The 13,145-nt window shown below is 46.0% G+C and overlaps 6 non-coding genes across 6 annotated transcripts; all 6 read left to right on the top strand.

Annotated features, from left to right (window-relative positions):
• The first annotated feature begins 270 nt into the window (after positions 1 to 270).
• LOC130314797 (U2 spliceosomal RNA) lies at positions 271 to 461 on the top strand. Its single transcript, XR_008862420.1, has one exon. It is a non-coding gene; the product is annotated as a U2 spliceosomal RNA (small nuclear RNA).
• Positions 462 to 2,543: 2,082 nt separating this feature from the next.
• Positions 2,544 to 2,734, top strand: LOC130314796 (U2 spliceosomal RNA). The gene has a single exon (XR_008862419.1). It is a non-coding gene; the product is annotated as a U2 spliceosomal RNA (small nuclear RNA).
• Positions 2,735 to 4,828: 2,094 nt separating this feature from the next.
• LOC130314866 (U2 spliceosomal RNA) lies at positions 4,829 to 5,019 on the top strand. Its single transcript, XR_008862482.1, has one exon. It is a non-coding gene; the product is annotated as a U2 spliceosomal RNA (small nuclear RNA).
• A 2,082-nt stretch (positions 5,020 to 7,101) lies between these two features.
• Positions 7,102 to 7,292, top strand: LOC130314875 (U2 spliceosomal RNA). The gene has a single exon (XR_008862491.1). It is a non-coding gene; the product is annotated as a U2 spliceosomal RNA (small nuclear RNA).
• A 2,080-nt stretch (positions 7,293 to 9,372) lies between these two features.
• LOC130314795 (U2 spliceosomal RNA) lies at positions 9,373 to 9,563 on the top strand. The gene has a single exon (XR_008862418.1). It is a non-coding gene; the product is annotated as a U2 spliceosomal RNA (small nuclear RNA).
• Positions 9,564 to 11,655: 2,092 nt separating this feature from the next.
• Positions 11,656 to 11,846, top strand: LOC130314793 (U2 spliceosomal RNA). The gene has a single exon (XR_008862416.1). It is a non-coding gene; the product is annotated as a U2 spliceosomal RNA (small nuclear RNA).
• Positions 11,847 to 13,145: the final 1,299 nt, after the last annotated feature.

Here is a 13,145-nt window from a genome sequence, read left to right as displayed (position 1 = left end):
CCCAGTGTCACATGCAAGTAGGAGGAGTAAGAAGGGTTCCTGGCAAATCCGGGTTATGGATTGCATTTAAAAAGGCCCCGTGGGAGTGCAATGGGCCCCTGTCTTGCTGCTTAGCAATAATGGTATGGGTTTAGGTTCTGCTGTGTGTACTGGTGGTTGACTGCCCCCCAGCCCAGAGTGTGCATGGAAAATTGTCTGGCAGCCTCCCTGACAGCAAGCAGTGATAGTGCCCATGAAGGGCACCTTGTTGGGCCCGCCCCTTTCACGGTTATCGCTTCTCGGCCTTTTGGCTAAGATCAAGTGTAGTATCTGTTCTTATCAGTTTAATATCTGATACGTCCCCTATCTGGGGACCATATATTAAATGGATTTTTGAGAACGGGGGCCGATTTCGAAGCTTGCTTCCGTCGCCCTATGCATTGACCCGATATGGCAGTATCTTCGGGTACAGTGCACCACCCCCTTACAGGGTTAAAAAGAAAGATTCCTACTTTCATTGCTACCTGCTTGCTGGCTAGCCAGCTAGCCAGCCCTGTGGGCCTTGCTGCTGCTGCAGCCAAAAAACAAAAGGTGGTGCTGCTGCTGCTTCTGCTGCTTCTGCTTCTGCTTGTGTCTGGCCGCTGTTGGAGCGTCCAGGCACAGGACTTCTGCTGCTGCTGACTAAATGGCCTCCTTAATTGGATCATTTGAGTAGCCAGCACACCTGTGCAGGTAGGGCATGACATGATAGGCAGCTGCCTTGATAGCGGGTGGGTGCTGAATGTTCCTAATTGACAAAATAAGATTAATGCTTATGAAGAAATATAAAATCTCATCCCTTCCCCAATATCGCGCCACACCCCTACCCCTTAATTCCCTGGTTGAACTTGATGGACATATGTCTTTTTTCGACCGTACTAACTATGTAACTATGTAACATAACATGGGGGGGGGGGGGGGTCTCCTGGCTGTTCACACAGGTGTGTCATTGCTGTACATTGACCATGCATTGCTTCTGTGGTATTGCAAAGGCAAAGACAAATGCTTCCAGCCATCCATTGCACTAATGGATTGGTCATCAGCTGGCTGTCTATGTCCCGCATCAATATAGACCAAAGTACAGAGGGTTAGGCTATGCTATTGTGCACCTACCTGATGCATCAGAAGGTGCGAGGCCCTTGCTAAATTCTGTGCACAGACTTTGAGATCTATACTTTAGACTGTATCTAAACCTGCTCCAACATGGACTGACATTCTGGCCTACTTTCAGCCGATGCGACTTGTCTGTCGCTGAACAGTCGCTTTTTATGTATTCAGCACCTATGTATAATGTTGTAAAAATGCTCTAGAAGCTAAAGTCGCAGAAATGTCACACATATTTGGCCTGCAACTTTCTGTGCGACAAATTCAGACAGGAAAAATCAGTATAAATCCTTAGAAAATTATCCCCCAGTGTCTCCATCTGCTGGCGGTATTGAATAAGCATTGCTGCACTGATGGGGTATGCATTAGACGAAAAAAAAGAAGAAAAAGAAGAATAATACGCCCAGAAAAGAGGCGAAAAGGAGAAAAACGTAAAAAAACGTGAAAAAAAAGTAAGAGGAAGAGAAGGGAAAAAAAGGTGGAAATGGGTTTAAAAGTGATTTCGGCAGAGAAATATATATATATATATATATATATATATATATATACGCGCACACACACACATATATATAAACGTATTCTCCGTTGAGATATTGCAGCCGCTGCTGTGTCCAGGCCCAGGAGCCTTAGCACTGTGCTGTGATGTCACTCAATACCACTGACATCACTAGGTGTAAACAACATCTCTCCTTTGCTGTGTATGTGACTATGGAGCTGTTTGGTGATGTCGTCTATTATGGCCTTCATAGAAGCAACAGGAGATTGTTGCATCCATCTAGAACCCTCAGAACTACAGTGCTATGATGTCACTCACTTCCACAGGCCTTGCAGAGTGTAAACAACAACAACCCAGCTTTGTTGTGTATGTAACCATAGGGATTTGTGATGTCACCTAGAACCTTCACAGCAGCGACAGCTTTATGAGGAGCATCAGCACTGCTCTGCCTGAGCAGAACCATCACCGCCATAGGTTGTCAAATAACCCGGGTTTAACCCACACAGGTAAGTCCAATGGGGTGCAGGCATGTCCTCTATGCTTACAGCTTCCCGTGGGTGTTGGTTTGATACCGTTTGGGGACAGCCAAGGAGGCATCTGCAGGCAACAAAGGTAGGTGTGTGCTTGTGTGTGTGTTTCCTATGCAGATCCTAAGCCCAGTGTCACATGCAAGTAGGAGGAGTAAGAAGGGTTCCTGGCAAATCCGGGTTATGGATTGCATTTAAAAAGGCCCCGTGGGAGTGCAATGGGCCCCTGTCTTGCTGCTTAGCAATAATGGTATGGGTTTAGGTTCTGCTGTGTGTACTGGTGGTTGACTGCCCCCCAGCCCAGAGTGTGCATGGAAAATTGTCTGGCAGCCTCCCTGACAGCAAGCAGTGATAGTGCCCATGAAGGGCACCTTGTTGGGCCCGCCCCTTTCACGGTTATCGCTTCTCGGCCTTTTGGCTAAGATCAAGTGTAGTATCTGTTCTTATCAGTTTAATATCTGATACGTCCCCTATCTGGGGACCATATATTAAATGGATTTTTGAGAACGGGGGCCGATTTCGAAGCTTGCTTCCGTCGCCCTATGCATTGACCCGATATGGCAGTATCTTCGGGTACAGTGCACCACCCCCTTACAGGGTTAAAAAGAAAGATTCCTACTTTCATTGCTACCTGCTTGCTGGCTAGCCAGCTAGCCAGCCCTGTGGGCCTTGCTGCTGCTGCAGCCAAAAAACAAAAGGTGGTGCTGCTGCTGCTTCTGCTGCTTCTGCTTCTGCTTGTGTCTGGCCGCTGTTGGAGCATCCAGGCACAGGACTTCTGCTGCTGCTGACTAAATGGCCTCCTTAATTGGATCATTTGAGTAGCCAGCACACCTGTGCAGGTAGGGCATGACATGATAGGCAGCTGCCTTGATAGCGGGTGGGTGCTGAATGTTCCTAATTGACAAAATAAGATTAATGCTTATGAAGAAATATAAAATCTCATCCCTTCCCCAATATCGCGCCACACCCCTACCCCTTAATTCCCTGGTTGAACTTGATGGACATATGTCTTTTTTCGACCGTACTAACTATGTAACTATGTAACATAACATGGGGGGGGGGGGGGGTCTCCTGACTGTTCACACAGGTGTGTCATTGCTGTACATTGACCATGCATTGCTTCTGTGGTATTGCAAAGGCAAAGACAAATGCTTCCAGCCATCCATTGCACTAATGGATTGGTCATCAGCTGGCTGTCTATGTCCCGCATCAATATAGACCAAAGTACAGAGGGTTAGGCTATGCTATTGTGCACCTACCTGATGCATCAGAAGGTGCGAGGCCCTTGCTAAATTCTGAGCACAGACTTTGAGATCTATACTTTAGACTGTATCTAAACCTGCTCCAACATGGACTGACATTCTGGCCTACTTTCAGCCGATGCGACTTGTCTGTCGCTGAACAGTCGCTTTTTATGTATTCAGCACCTATGTATAATGTTGTAAAAATGCTCTAGAAGCTAAAGTCGCAGAAATGTCACACATATTTGGCCTGCAACTTTCTGTGCGACAAATTCAGACAGGAAAAATCAGTATAAATCCTTAGAAAATTATCCCCCAGTGTCTCCATCTGCTGGCGGTATTGAATAAGCATTGCTGCACTGATGGGGTATGCATTAGACGAAAAAAAAGAAGAAAAAGAAGAAGAATACGCCCAGAAAAGAGGCGAAAAGGAGAAAAACGTAAAAAAACGTGAAAAAAAAGTAAGAGGAAGAGAAGGGAAAAAAAGGTGGAAATGGGTTTAAAAGTGATTTCGGCGGAGAAATATATATATATATATATATATATATATATATATATATATATATATACGCGCACACACACACATATATATAAACGTATTCTCCGTTGAGATATTGCAGCCGCTGCTGTGTCCAGGCCCAGGAGCCTTAGCACTGTGCTGTGATGTCACTCAATACCACTGACATCACTAGGTGTAAACAACATCTCTCCTTTGCTGTGTATGTGACTATGGAGCTGTTTGGTGATGTCGTCTATTATGGCCTTCATAGAAGCAACAGGAGATTGTTGCATCCATCTAGAACCCTCAGAACTACAGTGCTATGATGTCACTCACTTCCACAGGCCTTGCAGAGTGTAAACAACAACAACCCAGCTTTGTTGTGTATGTAACCATAGGGATTTGTGATGTCACCTAGAACCTTCACAGCAGCGACAGCTTTATGAGGAGCATCAGCACTGCTCTGCCTGAGCAGAACCATCACCGCCATAGGTTGTCAAATAACCCGGGTTTAACCCACACAGGTAAGTCCAATGGGGTGCAGGCATGTCCTCTATGCTTACAGCTTCCCGTGGGTGTTGGTTTGATACCGTTTGGGGACAGCCAAGGAGGCATCTGCAGGCAACAAAGGTAGGTGTGTGCTTGTGTGTGTGTTTCCTATGCAGATCCTAAGCCCAGTGTCACATGCAAGTAGGAGGAGTAAGAAGGGTTCCTGGCAAATCCGGGTTATGGATTGCATTTAAAAAGGCCCCGTGGGAGTGCAATGGGCCCCTGTCTTGCTGCTTAGCAATAATGGTATGGGTTTAGGTTCTGCTGTGTGTACTGGTGGTTGACTGCCCCCCAGCCCAGAGTGTGCATGGAAAATTGTCTGGCAGCCTCCCTGACAGCAAGCAGTGATAGTGCCCATGAAGGGCACCTTGTTGGGCCCGCCCCTTTCACGGTTATCGCTTCTCGGCCTTTTGGCTAAGATCAAGTGTAGTATCTGTTCTTATCAGTTTAATATCTGATACGTCCCCTATCTGGGGACCATATATTAAATGGATTTTTGAGAACGGGGGCCGATTTCGAAGCTTGCTTCCGTTGCCCTATGCATTGACCCGATATGGCAGTATCTTCGGGTACAGTGCACCACCCCCTTACAGGGTTAAAAAGAAAGATTCCTACTTTCATTGCTACCTGCTTGCTGGCTAGCCAGCTAGCCAGCCCTGTGGGCCTTGCTGCTGCTGCAGCCAAAAAACAAAAGGTGGTGCTGCTGCTGCTTCTGCTGCTTCTGCTTCTGCTTGTGTCTGGCCGCTGTTGGAGCGTCCAGGCACAGGACTTCTGCTGCTGCTGACTAAATGGCCTCCTTAATTGGATCATTTGAGTAGCCAGCACACCTGTGCAGGTAGGGCATGACATGATAGGCAGCTGCCTTGATAGCGGGTGGGTGCTGAATGTTCCTAATTGACAAAATAAGATTAATGCTTATGAAGAAATATAAAATCTCATCCCTTCCCCAATATCGCGCCACACCCCTACCCCTTAATTCCCTGGTTGAACTTGATGGACATATGTCTTTTTTCGACCGTACTAACTATGTAACTATGTAACATAACATGGGGGGGGGTCTCCTGGCTGTTCACACAGGTGTGTCATTGCTGTACATTGACCATGCATTGCTTCTGTGGTATTGCAAAGGCAAAGACAAATGCTTCCAGCCATCCATTGCACTAATGGATTGGTCATCAGCTGGCTGTCTATGTCCCGCATCAATATAGACCAAAGTACAGAGGGTTAGGCTATGCTATTGTGCACCTACCTGATGCATCAGAAGGTGCGAGGCCCTTGCTAAATTCTGTGCACAGACTTTGAGATCTATACTTTAGACTGTATCTAAACCTGCTCCAACATGGACTGACATTCTGGCCTACTTTCAGCCGATGCGACTTGTCTGTCGCTGAACAGTCGCTTTTTATGTATTCAGCACCTATGTATAATGTTGTAAAAATGCTCTAGAAGCTAAAGTCGCAGAAATGTCACACATATTTGGCCTGCAACTTTCTGTGCGACAAATTCAGACAGGAAAAATCAGTATAAATCCTTAGAAAATTATCCCCCAGTGTCTCCATCTGCTGGCGGTATTGAATAAGCATTGCTGCACTGATGGGGTATGCATTAGACGAAAAAAAAGAAGAAAAAGAAGAATAATACGCCCAGAAAAGAGGCGAAAAGGAGAAAAACGTAAAAAAACGTGAAAAAAAAGTAAGAGGAAGAGAAGGGAAAAAAAGGTGGAAATGGGTTTAAAAGTGATTTCGGCGGAGAAATATATATATATATATATATATATATATATATATATATATACGCGCACACACACACATATATATAAACGTATTCTCCGTTGAGATATTGCAGCCGCTGCTGTGTCCAGGCCCAGGAGCCTTAGCACTGTGCTGTGATGTCACTCAATACCACTGACATCACTAGGTGTAAACAACATCTCTCCTTTGCTGTGTATGTGACTATGGAGCTGTTTGGTGATGTCGTCTATTATGGCCTTCATAGAAGCAACAGGAGATTGTTGCATCCATCTAGAACCCTCAGAACTACAGTGCTATGATGTCACTCACTTCCACAGGCCTTGCAGAGTGTAAACAACAACAACCCAGCTTTGTTGTGTATGTAACCATAGGGATTTGTGATGTCACCTAGAACCTTCACAGCAGCGACAGCTTTATGAGGAGCATCAGCACTGCTCTGCCTGAGCAGAACCATCACCGCCATAGGTTGTCAAATAACCCGGGTTTAACCCACACAGGTAAGTCCAATGGGGTGCAGGCATGTCCTCTATGCTTACAGCTTCCCGTGGGTGTTGGTTTGATACCGTTTGGGGACAGCCAAGGAGGCATCTGCAGGCAACAAAGGTAGGTGTGTGCTTGTGTGTGTGTTTCCTATGCAGATCCTAAGCCCAGTGTCACATGCAAGTAGGAGGAGTAAGAAGGGTTCCTGGCAAATCCGGGTTATGGATTGCATTTAAAAAGGCCCCGTGGGAGTGCAATGGGCCCCTGTCTTGCTGCTTAGCAATAATGGTATGGGTTTAGGTTCTGCTGTGTGTACTGGTGGTTGACTGCCCCCCAGCCCAGAGTGTGCATGGAAAATTGTCTGGCAGCCTCCCTGACAGCAAGCAGTGATAGTGCCCATGAAGGGCACCTTGTTGGGCCCGCCCCTTTCACGGTTATCGCTTCTCGGCCTTTTGGCTAAGATCAAGTGTAGTATCTGTTCTTATCAGTTTAATATCTGATACGTCCTCTATCTGGGGACCATATATTAAATGGATTTTTGAGAACGGGGGCCGATTTCGAAGCTTGCTTCCGTCGCCCTATGCATTGACCCGATATGGCAGTATCTTCGGGTACAGTGCACCACCCCCTTACAGGGTTAAAAAGAAAGATTCCTACTTTCATTGCTACCTGCTTGCTGGCTAGCCAGCTAGCCAGCCCTGTGGGCCTTGCTGCTGCTGCAGCCAAAAAACAAAAGGTGGTGCTGCTGCTGCTTCTGCTGCTGCTTGTGTCTGGCCGCTGTTGGAGCGTCCAGGCACAGGACTTCTGCTGCTGCTGACTAAATGGCCTCCTTAATTGGATCATTTGAGTAGCCAGCACACCTGTGCAGGTAGGGCATGACATGATAGGCAGCTGCCTTGATAGCGGGTGGGTGCTGAATGTTCCTAATTGACAAAATAAGATTAATGCTTATGAAGAAATATAAAATCTCATCCCTTCCCCAATATCGCGCCACACCCCTACCCCTTAATTCCCTGGTTGAACTTGATGGACATATGTCTTTTTTCGACCGTACTAACTATGTAACTATGTAACATAACATGGGGGGGGGGGGGGTCTCCTGGCTGTTCACACAGGTGTGTCATTGCTGTACATTGACCATGCATTGCTTCTGTGGTATTGCAAAGGCAAAGACAAATGCTTCCAGCCATCCATTGCACTAATGGATTGGTCATCAGCTGGCTGTCTATGTCCCGCATCAATATAGACCAAAGTACAGAGGGTTAGGCTATGCTATTGTGCACCTACCTGATGCATCAGAAGGTGCGAGGCCCTTGCTAAATTCTGTGCACAGACTTTGAGATCTATACTTTAGACTGTATCTAAACCTGCTCCAACATGGACTGACATTCTGGCCTACTTTCAGCCGATGCGACTTGTCTGTCGCTGAACAGTCGCTTTTTATGTATTCAGCACCTATGTATAATGTTGTAAAAATGCTCTAGAAGCTAAAGTCGCAGAAATGTCACACATATTTGGCCTGCAACTTTCTGTGCGACAAATTCAGACAGGAAAAATCAGTATAAATCCTTAGAAAATTATCCCCCAGTGTCTCCATCTGCTGGCGGTATTGAATAAGCATTGCTGCACTGATGGGGTATGCATTAGACGAAAAAAAAGAAGAAAAAGAAGAATAATACGCCCAGAAAAGAGGCGAAAAGGAGAAAAACGTAAAAAAACGTGAAAAAAAAGTAAGAGGAAGAGAAGGGAAAAAAAGGTGGAAATGGGTTTAAAAGTGATTTCGGCGGAGAAATATATATATATATATATATATATATATATATATATATATATACGCGCACACACACACATATATATAAACGTATTCTCCGTTGAGATATTGCAGCCGCTGCTGTGTCCAGGCCCAGGAGCCTTAGCACTGTGCTGTGATGTCACTCAATACCACTGACATCACTAGGTGTAAACAACATCTCTCCTTTGCTGTGTATGTGACTATGGAGCTGTTTGGTGATGTCGTCTATTATGGCCTTCATAGAAGCAACAGGAGATTGTTGCATCCATCTAGAACCCTCAGAACTACAGTGCTATGATGTCACTCACTTCCACAGGCCTTGCAGAGTGTAAACAACAACAACCCAGCTTTGTTGTGTATGTAACCATAGGGATTTGTGATGTCACCTAGAACCTTCACAGCAGCGACAGCTTTATGAGGAGCATCAGCACTGCTCTGCCTGAGCAGAACCATCACCGCCATAGGTTGTCAAATAACCCGGGTTTAACCCACACAGGTAAGTCCAATGGGGTGCAGGCATGTCCTCTATGCTTACAGCTTCCCGTGGGTGTTGGTTTGATACCGTTTGGGGACAGCCAAGGAGGCATCTGCAGGCAACAAAGGTAGGTGTGTGCTTGTGTGTGTGTTTCCTATGCAGATCCTAAGCCCAGTGTCACATGCAAGTAGGAGGAGTAAGAAGGGTTCCTGGCAAATCCGGGTTATGGATTGCATTTAAAAAGGCCCCGTGGGAGTGCAATGGGCCCCTGTCTTGCTGCTTAGCAATAATGGTATGGGTTTAGGTTCTGCTGTGTGTACTGGTGGTTGACTGCCCCCCAGCCCAGAGTGTGCATGGAAAATTGTCTGGCAGCCTCCCTGACAGCAAGCAGTGATAGTGCCCATGAAGGGCACCTTGTTGGGCCCGCCCCTTTCACGGTTATCGCTTCTCGGCCTTTTGGCTAAGATCAAGTGTAGTATCTGTTCTTATCAGTTTAATATCTGATACGTCCCCTATCTGGGGACCATATATTAAATGGATTTTTGAGAACGGGGGCCGATTTCGAAGCTTGCTTCCGTCGCCCTATGCATTGACCCGATATGGCAGTATCTTCGGGTACAGTGCACCACCCCCTTACAGGGTTAAAAAGAAAGATTCCTACTTTCATTGCTACCTGCTTGCTGGCTAGCCAGCTAGCCAGCCCTGTGGGCCTTGCTGCTGCTGCAGCCAAAAAACAAAAGGTGGTGCTGCTGCTGCTTCTGCTGCTTCTGCTTCTGCTTGTGTCTGGCCGCTGTTGGAGCGTCCAGGCACAGGACTTCTGCTGCTGCTGACTAAATGGCCTCCTTAATTGGATCATTTGAGTAGCCAGCACACCTGTGCAGGTAGGGCATGACATGATAGGCAGCTGCCTTGATAGCGGGTGGGTGCTGAATGTTCCTAATTGACAAAATAAGATTAATGCTTATGAAGAAATATAAAATCTCATCCCTTCCCCAATATCGCGCCACACCCCTACCCCTTAATTCCCTGGTTGAACTTGATGGACATATGTCTTTTTTCGACCGTACTAACTATGTAACTATGTAACATAACATGGGGGGGGGGGGGTCTCCTGGCTGTTCACACAGGTGTGTCATTGCTGTACATTGACCATGCATTGCTTCTGTGGTATTGCAAAGGCAAAGACAAATGCTTCCAGCCATCCATTGCACTAATGGATTGGTCATCAGCTGGCTGTCTATGTCCCGCATCAATATAGACCAAAGTACAGAGGGTTAGGCTATGCTATTGTGCACCTACCTGATGCATCAGAAGGTGCGAGGCCCTTGCTAAATTCTGTGCACAGACTTTGAGATCTATACTTTAGACTGTATCTAAACCTGCTCCAACATGGACTGACATTCTGGCCTACTTTCAGCCGATGCGACTTGTCTGTCGCTGAACAGTCGCTTTTTATGTATTCAGCACCTATGTATAATGTTGTAAAAATGCTCTAGAAGCTAAAGTCGCAGAAATGTCACACATATTTGGCCTGCAACTTTCTGTGCGACAAATTCAGACAGGAAAAATCAGTATAAATCCTTAGAAAATTATCCCCCAGTGTCTCCATCTGCTGGCGGTATTGAATAAGCATTGCTGCACTGATGGGGTATGCATTAGACGAAAAAAAAGAAGAAAAAGAAGAATAATACGCCCAGAAAAGAGGCGAAAAGGAGAAAGACGTAAAAAAACGTGAAAAAAAAGTAAGAGGAAGAGAAGGGAAAAAAAGGTGGAAATGGGTTTAAAAGTGATTTCGGCGGAGAAATATATATATATATATATATATATATATATATATATATATATATATACGCGCACACACACACATATATATAAACATATTCTCCGTTGAGATATTGCAGCCGCTGCTGTGTCCAGGCCCAGGAGCCTTAGCACTGTGCTGTGATGTCACTCAATACCACTGACATCACTAGGTGTAAACAACATCTCTCCTTTGCTGTGTATGTGACTATGGAGCTGTTTGGTGATGTCGTCTATTATGGCCTTCATAGAAGCAACAGGAGATTGTTGCATCCATCTAGAACCCTCAGAACTACAGTGCTATGATGTCACTCACTTCCACAGGCCTTGCAGAGTGTAAACAACAACAACCCAGCTTTGTTGTGTATGTAACCATAGGGATTTGTGATGTCACCTAGAACCTTCACAGCAGCGACAGCTTTATGAGGAGCATCAGCACTGCTCTGCCTGAGCAGAACCATCACCGCCATAGGTTGTCAAATAACCCGGGTTTAACCCACACAGGTAAGTCCAATGGGGTGCAGGCATGTCCTCTATGCTTACAGCTTCCCGTGGGTGTTGGTTTGATACCGTTTGGGGACAGCCAAGGAGGCATCTGCAGGCAACAAAGGTAGGTGTGTGCTTGTGTGTGTGTTTCCTATGCAGATCCTAAGCCCAGTGTCACATGCAAGTAGGAGGAGTAAGAAGGGTTCCTGGCAAATCCGGGTTATGGATTGCATTTAAAAAGGCCCCGTGGGAGTGCAATGGGCCCCTGTCTTGCTGCTTAGCAATAATGGTATGGGTTTAGGTTCTGCTGTGTGTACTGGTGGTTGACTGCCCCCCAGCCCAGAGTGTGCATGGAAAATTGTCTGGCAGCCTCCCTGACAGCAAGCAGTGATAGTGCCCATGAAGGGCACCTTGTTGGGCCCGCCCCTTTCACGGTTATCGCTTCTCGGCCTTTTGGCTAAGATCAAGTGTAGTATCTGTTCTTATCAGTTTAATATCTGATACGTCCCCTATCTGGGGACCATATATTAAATGGATTTTTGAGAACGGGGGCCGATTTCGAAGCTTGCTTCCGTCGCCCTATGCATTGACCCGATATGGCAGTATCTTCGGGTACAGTGCACCACCCCCTTACAGGGTTAAAAAGAAAGATTCCTACTTTCATTGCTACCTGCTTGCTGGCTAGCCAGCTAGCCAGCCCTGTGGGCCTTGCTGCTGCTGCAGCCAAAAAACAAAAGGTGGTGCTGCTGCTGCTTCTGCTGCTTCTGCTTCTGCTTGTGTCTGGCCGCTGTTGGAGCGTCCAGGCACAGGACTTCTGCTGCTGCTGACTAAATGGCCTCCTTAATTGGATCATTTGAGTAGCCAGCACACCTGTGCAGGTAGGGCATGACATGATAGGCAGCTGCCTTGATAGCGGGTGGGTGCTGAATGTTCCTAATTGACAAAATAAGATTAATGCTTATGAAGAAATATAAAATCTCATCCCTTCCCCAATATCGCGCCACACCCCTACCCCTTAATTCCCTGGTTGAACTTGATGGACATATGTCTTTTTTCGACCGTACTAACTATGTAACTATGTAACATAACATGGGGGGGGGGGGGGGGGTCTCCTGGCTGTTCACACAGGTGTGTCATTGCTGTACATTGACCATGCATTGCTTCTGTGGTATTGCAAAGGCAAAGACAAATGCTTCCAGCCATCCATTGCACTAATGGATTGGTCATCAGCTGGCTGTCTATGTCCCGCATCAATATAGACCAAAGTACAGAGGGTTAGGCTATGCTATTGTGCACCTACCTGATGCATCAGAAGGTGCGAGGCCCTTGCTAAATTCTGTGCACAGACTTTGAGATCTATACTTTAGACTGTATCTAAACCTGCTCCAACATGGACTGACATTCTGGCCTACTTTCAGCCGATGCGACTTGTCTGTCGCTGAACAGTCGCTTTTTATGTATTCAGCACCTATGTATAATGTTGTAAAAATGCTCTAGAAGCTAAAGTCGCAGAAATGTCACACATATTTGGCCTGCAACTTTCTGTGCGACAAATTCAGACAGGAAAAATCAGTATAAATCCTTAGAAAATTATCCCCCAGTGTCTCCATCTGCTGGCGGTATTGAATAAGCATTGCTGCACTGATGGGGTATGCATTAGACGAAAAAAAAGAAGAAAAAGAAGAATAATACGCCCAGAAAAGAGGCGAAAAGGAGAAAGACGTAAAAAAACGTGAAAAAAAAGTAAGAGGAAGAGAAGGGAAAAAAAGGTGGAAATGGGTTTAAAAGTGATTTCGGCGGAGAAATATATATATATATATATATATATATATATATATATATATATACGCGCACACACACACATATATATAAACGTATTCTCCGTTGAGATATTGCAGCCGCTGCTGTGTCCAGGCCCAGGAGCCTT

Source organism: Hyla sarda, unplaced genomic scaffold, assembly GCF_029499605.1.
Source record: "Hyla sarda isolate aHylSar1 unplaced genomic scaffold, aHylSar1.hap1 scaffold_185, whole genome shotgun sequence".
In the NCBI taxonomy this organism is placed as follows: Eukaryota; Metazoa; Chordata; class Amphibia; order Anura; family Hylidae; genus Hyla; species Hyla sarda.
Note: the sequence above shows the minus strand (reverse complement) of the source record. Positions and strands in the feature narration are given on the sequence as shown.